The 12,962-nt window shown below is 37.0% G+C and overlaps 1 protein-coding gene and 1 pseudogene across 5 annotated transcripts in view; one reads left to right on the top strand and one right to left on the bottom strand.

Annotated features, from left to right (window-relative positions):
• The window catches only part of Cntn5 (contactin 5), a 1,179,522-nt gene that overhangs the window by 386,673 nt on the left and 779,887 nt on the right, over nt 1-12,962 (top strand). The gene's annotated exons all lie outside the window — the stretch shown is intronic.
• LOC110301419 lies at nt 9,560-9,932 on the bottom strand (annotated as a pseudogene).

Genomic DNA, 12,962 nt, shown 5'->3' with positions numbered 1-12,962 from the left:
CACTAAGACAGAGAGTTGTTCTGGTTTGAATTTGAAATGACTCCACATATTCAGGTGACTGAGTACTTGGTCCCTAAGTGCTGGCACTGTTCTGGGGACTTGTGGAATATCTAGAAGTTAGGAATTCACTAGAGAAAATTGGTCATAGAGGAGGGTCTTGAGATTGATAACACAGCTCAAGTTCTTGTCTGCTCTTTTCATCCTCCTTTTGCCTACTTCCATTTTTTCCCTGAAGGTAGCCCGTACCCTCTACCATGTGCCAGAATAAATATGTGTCCCCTTCACTTGCTTCTCACACACTTGGTCACAAACCAGAATATAAATACTGCAATTCCCAGATTAACCAAGTGCTCAAGACAGTTACGAATTAAATCTGTATTATGAAGTTACAAAAATTCTAAATCATTTGGCTTAGCAATTTACAGAAAAACAAAATCTAGATTGCTTTAGAAATGTTGAAATAATCCTCCTTGGATTCCAACCTTGTATCACAGCAGCTTATCCTAACAGCACCTTCTGTCCAGTCCCTTTGTTTGTGGAAATCCTTTCTCAACCCTGTGTCACCTGAGGCTCTAATTCCTAATATAATATTTCAGTTAACTCACTATTTTGTCATTTCCTTTCCTTTGAGTTTCTACAACATTACTTTCCCTATACAATCCTTTATCTGAAGTTCTGTCAAAGATAATATTTACAATTAAATTTTATAGAAAAGTGGCCTAATATATTCAAAATCATAGACCTTCATCATATACTAATGCTGTTTGAGGTTATAGCTAGTTGTGATGGTTTGTATATTCTTGGACCAGGGAGTGGCAGCATTTGGAGTTGTGGCCTTGTTGGAATTGGTGTGACCTGGTTGGAGTAGGTGTGTCACTGTGGGTGTGGGCTTAATATTCTCACCCTAGGTCAGTCTTCCATTAGCAGTCTTTGGATGAAGACATAAAACTCTCAGCTCTGCCTGTGCCATGCCTGCATGGATACTGCCATGCTCCCACTTTGATGATAACGGACTGAACCTCTGAGCCATAAGCCAGCCCCAATTAAATGTTGTGTTTTTTTAGTTTGTTTGTTTGTTTGTTTTTAATAAGACTTGCCTTGGTCACGGTGTCTGTTCACAGCAGTAAAACCCTAACTAAGACAGAAGTTGGTACCAAGAGTGGGGTATTTCTGTGCTAGGCCTGACCATGCTTTTATTTGAAAGAATGTGGACTTTGGGACTTTGGATTTGGAAAGCAGTGGAATGCTTTAAATGGGGCTTAATGGGTCATCCTAGTAGGAATATGGAAGGCTTTGATGCTGGGAGTAATTTGAACTGTGTTGACCTGGCCCAACAGATTTCAAAGCTGAAGAGTTTCAGAATGTGGCATAAAGACTGTTTTGTGGTATTTTGGTGAAGAATGTGATTACTTTTTGCCCTTGTCTGAAAAATCTGCCTGAGGCTAAGGTGAAGAGACTCAGATTAATTGTATTGACAAAGGAAGTTTCAAAAAGCCCAACAGAGACTTTGTTCTCTGGTTAAGTCTTATGAAGAGAAGTTTGAACAAGCATAGCAAGCCAGTAAAGAACATCCTCCATGGCCTCTGCATCAGCTCCTGCTTCCCGACCTGCTTGAGTTCCAGTCCTGACTTCCTTGGTGATGAACAGCAGTGTGGGAAGTGTAAGCTGAATAAACCCTTTCCTCCCCAACTTGCTTCTTGGTCATGATGTTTTGTGCAGGAATAGAAACCCTGACTAAGACACTAGTATTTATAAATTTTCACTACCAGCTGCATATCTTGGGCTAGGGATGTAGCTCAGTGGTAGAAACTTAGTCTACAGCATACAAGGGCCTGGATTCAGACACTGATAGCATTGTACACATACTCAAATGCATGTACCATCTATCTATATGCCATATTTACATATATGCATATATATATATATGTTTGTATAAATAATGTTAAGTATTATGAGTGCCTATATATGCACATATACTAAGGCATTCATTATTTTACTCAAATATGAGTAATTTTAAAAACATATTTATTTTTGATCCAGTATTTTACTTCAACTTTTAAAGTATTTGATGTTTACAGCAATTTGTGATGCAAATAGATTAGCTATCTGTATATACACCTGAACTTCATAATTTTCTCCTTGTGACACCTGTTGTTATGTAGTAAATCTTCAGGAGAATTATCCTAATTTCAAATTCATGACTGCGTTTGCCAAAGCACACTGACTCGTCAATCCTAAATGCCAAGAAGTATTACTGGAGTTACTTCTTTTATAAGAGGTTCCCTCTAAGAGCTTTTCACCAGAGCCACATAGAAAATTTTATAAACTGTATCTCAAAGAGTTCAAGCCAAATGCATTCTCTCATATTCTCCTTTTTTTTTAAATTTGACTTTTTCCATCCAAATGATTCTGAAACCAGCATTTAGAAGCCCTAAGCTACATTTTAATAGATTTTTAATATTTTCTAACTGAAATTTACTTTCAAGTTTTCATTTTCAACTTCTTTTTAATCAGCTGTGACAGTATATTGTACAAAGAAAATATGATATAAAAAACCATTTCTCTTTTCTCCCATTCAGATGGGTTACATTTCTGATCATGAGTGACTTGTCTCCTTCTATTCTCTGAGCTGAAAACTTCCTTGAACACCCTGTAGTGATACATGCAGTCCTTGTGCTCATTTATTCCAGTGAATGATACCACTCAAATCTGATTGTTTATACTTTTTAGTCAATTCCTTCAGCCTGTAACTATTTTTTTTTTTTCAAGACAGGGTTTCTCTGTATAGCCCTGGCTGTCCTGGAACTCACTTTGTAGAGCAGGCTGGCCTCAAACTCAGAAATCCACCTGCCTCTGCTTCCTGAGTGCTGGGATTAAAGGCATGTGCCACCACCGCCTGGCTTTTTTTCTTTTTCTTTTTTTTTAATTATGGCGCATAGTAGGCTTATTTAATAATCCCTAGGTTAATCATTTCTACACCCTGATCCTTTTGTTCCTGTTCCACTCTGAACAATACCACAATACCACCCTAATTTGCAAACTTAAGCAAATATATTTATTTATATTACTCTCATTAATGGGTCTAAACCTGAAAGAGATAATGCACACTCCAGAGTATATTAATAGCTCTATGATTCATAATGCCTTGGTCAACCACGCCTACTTTTTTGCTTACATATTATATTTGTATTCTTGACAGCAGAATTCTACTTTTTATCAATACCAGATTAAAACTCTGTTCCTTGTTTTCCAATGTTTTTTTCCAGATGAATTGGGTACTTAGGATATCTGGATAATGAGAAGCTTGTATATGGCAAAGCTTGGTTGGTTGTCTAATTATCTTTAATTTAGTTTTGACCTTGCTTAAAAGACTGACCCTCTGTCTTCTTTGTTTTAGAACTAGAGTGGCAGAGCTGTTGTAAGTCTGGAATTCCGGCTAACTAGCAAATGTGGTATAAGGAAGGGGAAAATGTGGTTTATTACTGAGGAGATGAGATACCATTATCAGGCTTAACAACATTTTCTACCTGGAGATAAACTATAGAAAAGCCAAAGAAAAATAAATAAGCAAATAAAAACATACTTTCTGTATACATGCAGTTGAGACTTATGTTGTTCAGTTGAGGTCCGTTTTACTCTGAAGGAAAAATACAATGAGTTTCGATGAATGATGAAAAAGCTGGCTCGCTTGTCTGCCATTTGTTTTGAGATGGATCAAAATATAAAGAATGGATAAGACAAATGGATTTCAAATATCACAGGCAAATATGGTCAGTACTAGCTATCTTAGTCATTGTTCTACTGCTGTGAAGAGACAACCTGACCATGGCAACCCTTAAAAGGAAAACCATCGAATTGTAGCTAGCTTAAAATTAAGAGTGTTAGACCATTATCATTATGGCAGAAATCATGGTTGCATGCAGGCAGACATAGTAGTGCTGGAGGAGCTGAGAGTTCTACATCCAGACCCAGGAACAGCAGGAAGAGAGAACACTGGGCCTGGCCTGGATTTCTGAAACCCCAAAGCCCACACACAATGATATACTTCCTCAGATAGTGTCACTCCCTTTGAACCCATGGAGCCATTCTTATTCAAACTGCACACTAATGATAAAACCTAAGTGTCAGGTGGATTAGTGTTCACTATCAAATTAACTCAATTTGGCCGTGAATTTGAAAACTCTTAGGAAAGAATATTGGAGAGAGTTTTATGTGGAGCATAAACTCAGACAGATAAATAGTTTGAAATTTCCATGTTTCTTCCAGGTTTGGAGCATGCTGCCTGATATGCGCATATCCATAGACACCAGCAAGCTAGCCTTCACCAGTAACTCAAAAGTTAATGCGCCAGGCTTTAGAAACCTGCTTGTACATTACCTGTAAATAACAAAAATTTTGCTTTGAAGTGTTTGTAACAAAACTACCTACAGTTTATATAAGTTCTGGTGGCTGTAAGTTTTGCTGAGTTTCATGCAAATAAGTTCTCGTGAGGTAGAATCCAGTGTTCTTGCAGATATGTTGGTTTCTTTCCTTATCCCCTTCTGAAACTGCATTTTGCTATTTCCAGTAATTTTAACCATCTCCTCATCTTTATGCCTCCAAGTTATAAAAAAAGTTAGGGAAATCACATGTGGTTTTGTTTTGTGTCTTTACAAGGTCCCTTTATATAAATGACCTTGCGCTCAAGGTCAAGCACTGATATCCCTATTAAACTAATCTGTTCAGAAAGCATAAGCCTCAAGTAAATCACACATAATAAATCTGGTACATAATATAAATATTTCAATGCATTAATGTTCCCAGAATAGGTAATCCCGACACATCTTTCAGTTTAAAAAAATACTTATTTTGTCTCTTTCTAAAAATATTTTGTTTTTAATCAAAAAGATCAATCTTATGTGAAAATGCATTCTTTTCCCCATGGAGACAGTTGTTTTTCTCTTATTTACACTCATTCTACTGTTTAGTAAAAAAGCTTTGGCATATTAAAAATGAATGTTACAGGAGTTGATTCCCCCCCCCCCTTCGGTATCTGTAGCTACAAACACTGGTTGCCAACTATTGTAAACATATACAAAACATTCAATGACACAAGTATAAATAAAATGTCATTTAAAGAATATACTTTTCTAGCCTGGCATGGTGGTGCATGCCTTTAATCCCAGCACTCGGGAGGCAGAGGCAGGCAGATTTCTGAGTTCGAGGCCAGCCTGGTTTACAGAGTTCCAGGACAGTCAGGGCTACACAGAGAAACCCTGTCTCAAAAAGCCAAAAAAAGAAGAAGAAGAAGAAGAAGAAGAAGAAGAAGAAGAAGAAGAAGAAGAAGAAGAAGAAGAAGAAGAAGAAGAAGAAGAAGAAGAAGAAGAAGAGACTTTTCTTAGTCATATACTATGGAAATAATTCCCAATTTCTTGATGTGCTGAGTAATTGCTCTCTGGCTATTGCAACAAAAAAAAAATTGTATGTGACTACAGTAAATGTTTAAATAGTAAATAAAACCTTCAAATCTCTATATAGGGCAACTATACTTTTTCTCAAGTGAAGATTAGCAAACTCCATGCTTAAGATAAAGTTTATGTGAAGAATAGTCAAGATTAATCTGTCAATGCACCATTGAGTAAATTGAGCAATTTTTGATTTAAAGATTTACAGCGCAAGAAAGCCAATGAATCAAAAGATATTTGTACAGTGGCAGGACAGCTGTGTCACCACTGGTTTTTGAAATTCTATAACCAAATCTGTGGTATTTTCAATAAGTGCTTATTCCAATAGCCTGATAAAATTGCCATTATTCCAAGAAATATCTCTCTCTCTCTCTCTCTCTCTCTCTCTCTCTCTCTTGTCAACTTGACACGACCTAGACTCCTTTGGGAAGATGGAGTCTCAACTGAGAAAGTGGCTCCACCTTCCTGGTCTGTGAGCATGCTTGAGGATTACTATCTCGACTAATGATTGATGTGGAAGTTCTATCCCAAAGAGGAGTGGGACCAACCCTGGGCAGGTGGTGCTGGGATGTATAAGAAAGCACAGGAAGCAAGCCAGTAAGCAGCACTCTTCCATGACCTTTGCTTCAGTTGTAGCACTCCTCCACGGCCTCTGCTTTAGTTCCTGCCTCCAGGTTCCTGCTTTGAGTTCCCTCCGTGACTTTCTTCCAGGATAGAGCTGGAAATGGAAGGGTGCACTTGACTTCCGGAGCTGCTTTTCCCATGGTGTGTTACCATGGCAATAAAAGGCTAGCTAGGACAGTGTCTATCTAAAACAGTCTATCTTCGGAAGTTGTATTAGAAGTTCTAAGTTTTAGAGAACTTTGTTATCCCTGCATGAAGCCTCTCACAACTTCATTTCAAGCTAATGCGGTTTTGATACCATTTTATGATAAATGAATACCTGAATATTATTGTTTTTGTGGGCCTGGGTTTATGCATAAGTGTAGGCACATGTATACTTTGAAGCACACATGAGGTCATAGCACAACTTGAGGGAGTTTGTTTTTTCTTTCAATATGAGCTTTGAAAATTAAACTCAGGCTGAAAGTTTTGGTGGCAAGCACTTTTCTTCTACAGAAACACCCTACCAGGATGCATTCTGTTAGTCACACAGTGTGGTTAATTTATAAATTAGTACATCTTTGGGGGATGGATGAGCTCTTGAGTGAATGTATATCACTGGCATGGGTATGGTTGTGACCCAGGACACCAGTTCCTCAGAGCCACAGTAATAGCAATGTCTTCCCTGGTCTGAATGCAGAAGGCACTAACAATATATTCCCAATCCAGAATGACTTCAAGCTGCCCTCATGCAGAGACACCCCACTGAGATTCTCTAACCCCCTTCTTATTTACCTCTTATAGGAAATCTGCCTCCTTGTTTAACATATATAATAAACCTGTAAAGTTTCTGAGCAGCTGGTGTGTCTCCACCAGAGGATAAGTCCCATCTAACTCCAGCATTTTGGTATATATGTGTGTCTTCTTTGCTCCAGGAAGTTCAATACCAAAGCTATGAGGATCAATTTCCTATATGTAGGAAAGCCATAGTTTACACAGGAGTTGGTGGTGGCCTTGACTTTTAGCATTCATGAGAGATCATATTGTGTCCCCATAGACCAAGAGGAACCAGTGTCTGTGTGTGTGTTTAATGTGTATAGTGTGTATGAAGGTTAGCTAATTTATTCATCCAAATGCAAATTGAAAATTTTTAGCTCCTTAAATATAAGCTAGTACTAATCTCTTAAAAATTTATTTCTTAAGTTATGACATACATCACCTTTGATAGAGAAGAGATATAGCCTGAATATGTGGCTAAAAACTATATAATACAGGAATGTAATTTGTGATTTAAACATTCTGTTTAAAAATTCATGCCAGTGTAGACAAACTCAAAGCAGAAAGCTGAGATCCTCGTCTAAAACTGAGTCTCAGATTTCCTCATTATGTATCCCTGGCTAGCCAGGATCTTGTTAGGTAGACCAGATAGGCCTGAAATTCATAGGGACCCACCTGCCTCTTCCTCCTATGTACTGGAATTAAAGATGTGTGTCACCATGTCTGGGCAGAACAGGTACTTCTAATGGTGTAGATGAAATTTTTCTCAAAGTACTTAATAATCCAATGGAAGCAAATACATTCATAGCAAATATAGTCAATACATATTACAAATGAAAACAATCACTACTTTGCTTGAAAATCAACCATGTGGGGAAAAGAAGCAATGTGGCTCATTTCAGCCACTGACAAGCATTCTACACTGTAAAAAGAAACATGCATCTCTATGTGTCTAGTGGCAGGTTTCACACTTCCGAGCCCCTGTGAGTCCATATGCCATGCTGCATTGAGAGCTTTCCTATTGAAAGTTTCATAATTCTTCTGTTTGGTTTAAAATTGTGTTTGGGATTTCTTTTAGCCCCTCAGCACTAAAATGCTCGAATTAATCTAGAAATAGAGTAAAACCCATTCATCTAAGTGAGTGCTAGGTCAATTCTGTGTATTAAAATGTAAAATGATAAATTAAAATTCATGCCATTTTCTGGTTTGATGGGAATAGAGCATAGAAGAAACAAGTGGTGTTAACCCTCTCCTTGGCTTGGTTAATCCTTCCTGTGTTCTGAGTGTCTTTGAGAACTGAAGTAAACTGCTTTGAAGATTTGAGGTTCAGATTGTATGAAATGCTCTTTCCCCCATGTTGCAAGGAAACATCGGTATCATGAAAAATTAATAAATCATTTAAGTTATAAATTATCTTTGTTCACTTGCAGCTTCTAAACACAGCAGCAGGTTCATGTAGTTGGTATTGAGGAAAGACACATTTGTCTTATATATTTCGTTTAATTTCATTTAATTCTAGGTAGTATATATCAGAATTTTAAATATCACAAATATTTTAACTATTTAGAGTTAAATATGTAAAGTGATTGATTGTATTAATTGTTATCAGAGTAGTACATTTCTGAAGGTAATTAAACCTAGATAATCTCAATAACATACAAGTAATCATTATATAATTATACCATGAACTTTCTAATCTTAAACAGAAATATGTACTATTGTGTAATATTTTATTCCCATAAAATAGTATTTTAGTGCCACTTTTAATGTGGCAAATACTTGTACACATTCTATTTAAGTATTACTTTTTAAATTTTAAATAAATTTAAATTGAACATGAGAATCCTCCTAACTTCCTTTTTTGACTAGCTGGGATTACAAGAGTGAACCTGTAATCTATTTAACAGTTCCATTGAAAAGATTTCTATTAAAAGTTCCAAGTGATTAATCCAAATAAGTTTGTCTAAATGAATTCAATAATACTGTAACTAAATTTACTAAAACTATATTCCTTTTGATTTCCGGAAGTAGGAATACATGTTTTGAGAAAAAATTTATAAACAATCTGGACAGTATTTAGGTTTTCACATTCTATCAAATTAGATAATGACTATTCAAATATTCAACTAAATTCATTCTGAAAGGCAAAAACAAAGTAACAAAAGCCTAACTACTTTATTATAGAATATAAAATTTTCTTCTGCCTGAAAGGATGTCATAACCTGTGGTACAGATTGTCAGAAAGAGATGACATTTAAGGCTATCGACATTGCAGTTTAATCAGATTGGTGGCATTTTCAACCTCAGCTGTAATATTGGAATTGTGTTTTTTATAGGATGCACTAACTACCTCTTGAAATACTAGTTGTTTGTTTTTCTCCTGGAATAATGTGCCTTATAAGTTTGTGAGGCAGAAGCTAAAATTCGCAAAAGTGAAAGACAGAAAGGGTGAGAAGAAAGAAAGGAAATAAGGAGGTGGACCGTGAAGGAAGGAAGGAAGGAAGGAAGGAAGGAAGGAAGGAAGGAAGGAAGGAAGGAAGGAAGGAAGGAAGGAAAGAAAGAAGAAGGGAAGGGGAGGGGAAAAGGAGGGAAGGTAGGAGGAAGAAAGGGAAGGAAGGAGGTAGGAAAGGAAGAAAGAAGACCTCCACATGGTTGCATTGTAAAAGCTGTGAGGTTTTTTTTAGTTTGTAAAAAGAGACAGAAGGGAAAACTATTCATTTCAAGGGAATCCTCCCTTAAGCTTCAGAGAGCCATAAGCATTTGAAATTCATGAACTGATTGTTGTCAGCCAGGCCAGTCTCTATCAGGAACTGACATGTGTTCTTGCACTGGTCATCTTGAAGATGAATTACTTCTCCATATTCTGGATGCTCAGTTACAGTAACGATGCAGGCAAGTTTTCTTAAATCCCTTCAGTAGTTTCTTTTAATCATAATCAGCAGAGATCCCTTTGGCAGTAGTAAGGATCTTCCTGCCATTTTGTTGTTGTTGTTGTTGTTGTTGAATTCTTATATGGATATAATCCTCTGTGGGGACAGGAAGTAGGTTATCACCCTTACTTGCATCAGCAAAGGGGTAAAAGAATTGGAAGTTCTGGATAATAGACATACAGTGTGATTTCCTTTTGCTTAGTGGATACAGCTTGCTGAATGGGCTTGCAGAAGAAGGCAGGTGGTGTGTGTGTGGGGGGGGAGGGGGCAGGGGTTAGAGATTGAGTACAGGGAAGTGAGGAGGTTCAAAGGAGAGGTAACTGAGTCAGTAGATTCTCAGTGACTGGGGCCTGAAACATTTCAAGTAGATGCATTTTGAAATAAAGGATGCTCAGCCAGTCCTTGGCCTTTTAAACTAGTATAGCCCTAAGACTCAAGACTAATAATAAATTAAATTTAAATGGATATGTTTGCATTGTATGAGCATTTCTTTTAATGCAAATTCCAAAGTGTAAATATGAAAACTATTTAATCAATCAGCACCACTTACAAATTCACTCTCTCTTAATAAAAACCATCCCTTGCAGACTCCTGTGAGTGCTTTTGGCTAGGCATGATTTCTGGCTGTAGGTGCTGGCAGCTCACCTGTTCTTCACCTGAATTTTCTTTAGGTTTACAAAATTCATTTCTGATGCTTTCCTTCCTAACTGTTCTAGAAGTTGGCCATAATCACCCCTGGACAATGAATAGGTTTTGTAGTACTTTAACTACAGCAAAACACACCCCTTAGTGTAAAAGGAATTCGAGACATCATATTGTAAGCCATGTATTAGTGACCCTGGATTAGGAACATGGAATCAGTTTGCCTTTAAATAATATGTTCCACCTAAGAAGCATTACATGAAAGTCTCAGTCACAGAACAAAATCGTCAAGAGAACACCAGGCAGGCAGGTTTCAGAAGAGATAGGGCTGTGATCACTGATGCCAGGTGCTTTCTGAGGATGTTCTTAGCTACCGAGCTGGGGATAGCCACTGTTCTGCTAAGAAGACACTGCAAAAGCTAAGGTGAGCTTCCCCCACCCCCAACCCCAGCCCCGGAGGATGTGAGGTCAGATAAAGGTCAGAGAATGTGATGTCAAACAAAGATCAGAGAAGGTCAGTTAAGACAAATGTGGTCTACGAAAAGATTCTAAGTGAAATAAAGAGGGTTCAGGATAACTTGATGCTCATTCCCACTTCCCACAATTGCAATTATCATCAGTCAGCCTTTTGAACTATTCAGCAAAGTGTGTGTGCATGTGTGTATATACGTGTGTGTGTGTGTGTGCGTATACAAGTGTGTGTGCATGAATGTGGTGTGGTGTGTGTGTGTGTGTGTGTGTGTTTCCAGGAAACTTTTTCATACGATTACTCTCTATATGACAACTATATAATTATATTTCTGTATCTCAAGAAGTGCCCATTACACAGAAATAAGATGATATTTTCTCAAATATTAAGTAGGAATAAATTAATCAGTGTGTATTACATTTTACAGGAAAGTGACAGGAATTAATTACTATTGGTATATTGGTAATATGTGACATCCTTTAGATAATACTTATTTCAAAAATTCCAAATCTAGTAGACTGGGCCCCTTTGCACAATTCATATAGGCTAAGCAGTAAAATATTTAAATGAAATAGACCTACAAATATCTTAAGTGACTACAGATAAGAGACAGGTGATTTTAAATATTTTATTTGTGTGTGTGTGTGTGTGTATGGGGGTCTATCTATGTTTTATCAGTTATTACTGAAATTTGGAAGCAGTGTTTTCAGTAGTAGAATGTTTGATAATGAGCTAGCAGGATGCCAAGTGAACAGAAAACATTGATGAAATCTCAACACACAAGACTAGATGAAAGAGACCAGTCTGAATGGCTACATGCTGGCTGTTTCCAGCAACATTTGTAAAATGTGTCCTTCTCCGGACAGTATTGTCTATAGATGAAATGGGGACTTTTTCAATTGAAAGTCAGATATATTTTAAATTAAACTTTTAATTCTAGTTTCTCTGTTATTGTTATTAAAACTGTCACACATATGTTCCTCTAGTATCTTTGTATTAATACTATATACTAGTATCTAATATTAAATGGTGACTTCATCTGTGCTATGACATGAACTATATCATGAGATAGGATGCTTGCGGGAATTAGCAAGTGTTTCCTTAGACTGACTCAGAATCAGAAAAAGAGACAGCAGTTTTCACACAAAGACCATGCTATAACACAACATAAAACTTGGGATTAGTCCGAATGACAATGAAGGATTGCTTTTCATAGAGAGTTCAAGCCTCAAGACCAGTTTGATATTGAGCCTGCAGAAGGAACTAAAAGGCATAATGTTTTCATTCAAGTTGACAACTGATAAGAAAATTCCCAAATCTAAGAAATAATTGATAAAGCTTGATCTAAGTTAGTAATGGCACTGAAAAACGTTAGGGGAAGAGCACAATTGGGGAAGAGTTAGGAGAGTTTCCTGAGCTGAATAACTGTTTTGTGGATTAGAGGGGAAAGAATAATTCCAAGAGACAGTTTCTTGAGTAATGCATAGCATGGCACTGGGATGCTGTGGCCACAGTATGACTTCTTGTGTCTTCAGCAGCACGGGAGAACCAATAGAACAATAGAATACAGTAAATATATTCAGATTGAAGATATTGAAGAGGCGGTCACAGTAAAGAACAATTGCTGTTGTTCCAGACCACCTGGGTTTTGGTTGCCAGCAATCATATTGTAGCTCACAACCACGTGGCTCCTTCTACTGAGCTCCATGGGCGCCAGGAATGCATGAAGTGTACATAGAGGCAGAACACTCACACATATAAGATGAAAATAAATAAAGATATATCTATATTTAACCTGATTTTCTAAAAGATCATTTATTCAACTATTCACTCAGTAAGTTAATGTAATGTTTCATATTTTAAAAAGAATGTTCTCATTTCTTGTATGAAAGTAGGCACACTTGGTTTGGAAACTATGTTAAAATTTTATTTGGAGCATACATTCCAAAAAATTCTCCAAATAATACCATACATAAAATGGGTATTAAAAAAGTTTTTACTCTTTCCATCTTCTGAGATCTTCTAGAATTTCTTTCTTCAGAGACTTGAAGTTTTTATTATACAGATCTTTCACTTCCTTAGTTAGAGTCACGCCAA

This window comes from Mus caroli, chromosome 9 (genome assembly GCF_900094665.2).
Source record: "Mus caroli chromosome 9, CAROLI_EIJ_v1.1, whole genome shotgun sequence".
Taxonomy (NCBI): domain Eukaryota; kingdom Metazoa; phylum Chordata; class Mammalia; order Rodentia; family Muridae; genus Mus; species Mus caroli.
Note: the sequence above shows the minus strand (reverse complement) of the source record. Positions and strands in the feature narration are given on the sequence as shown.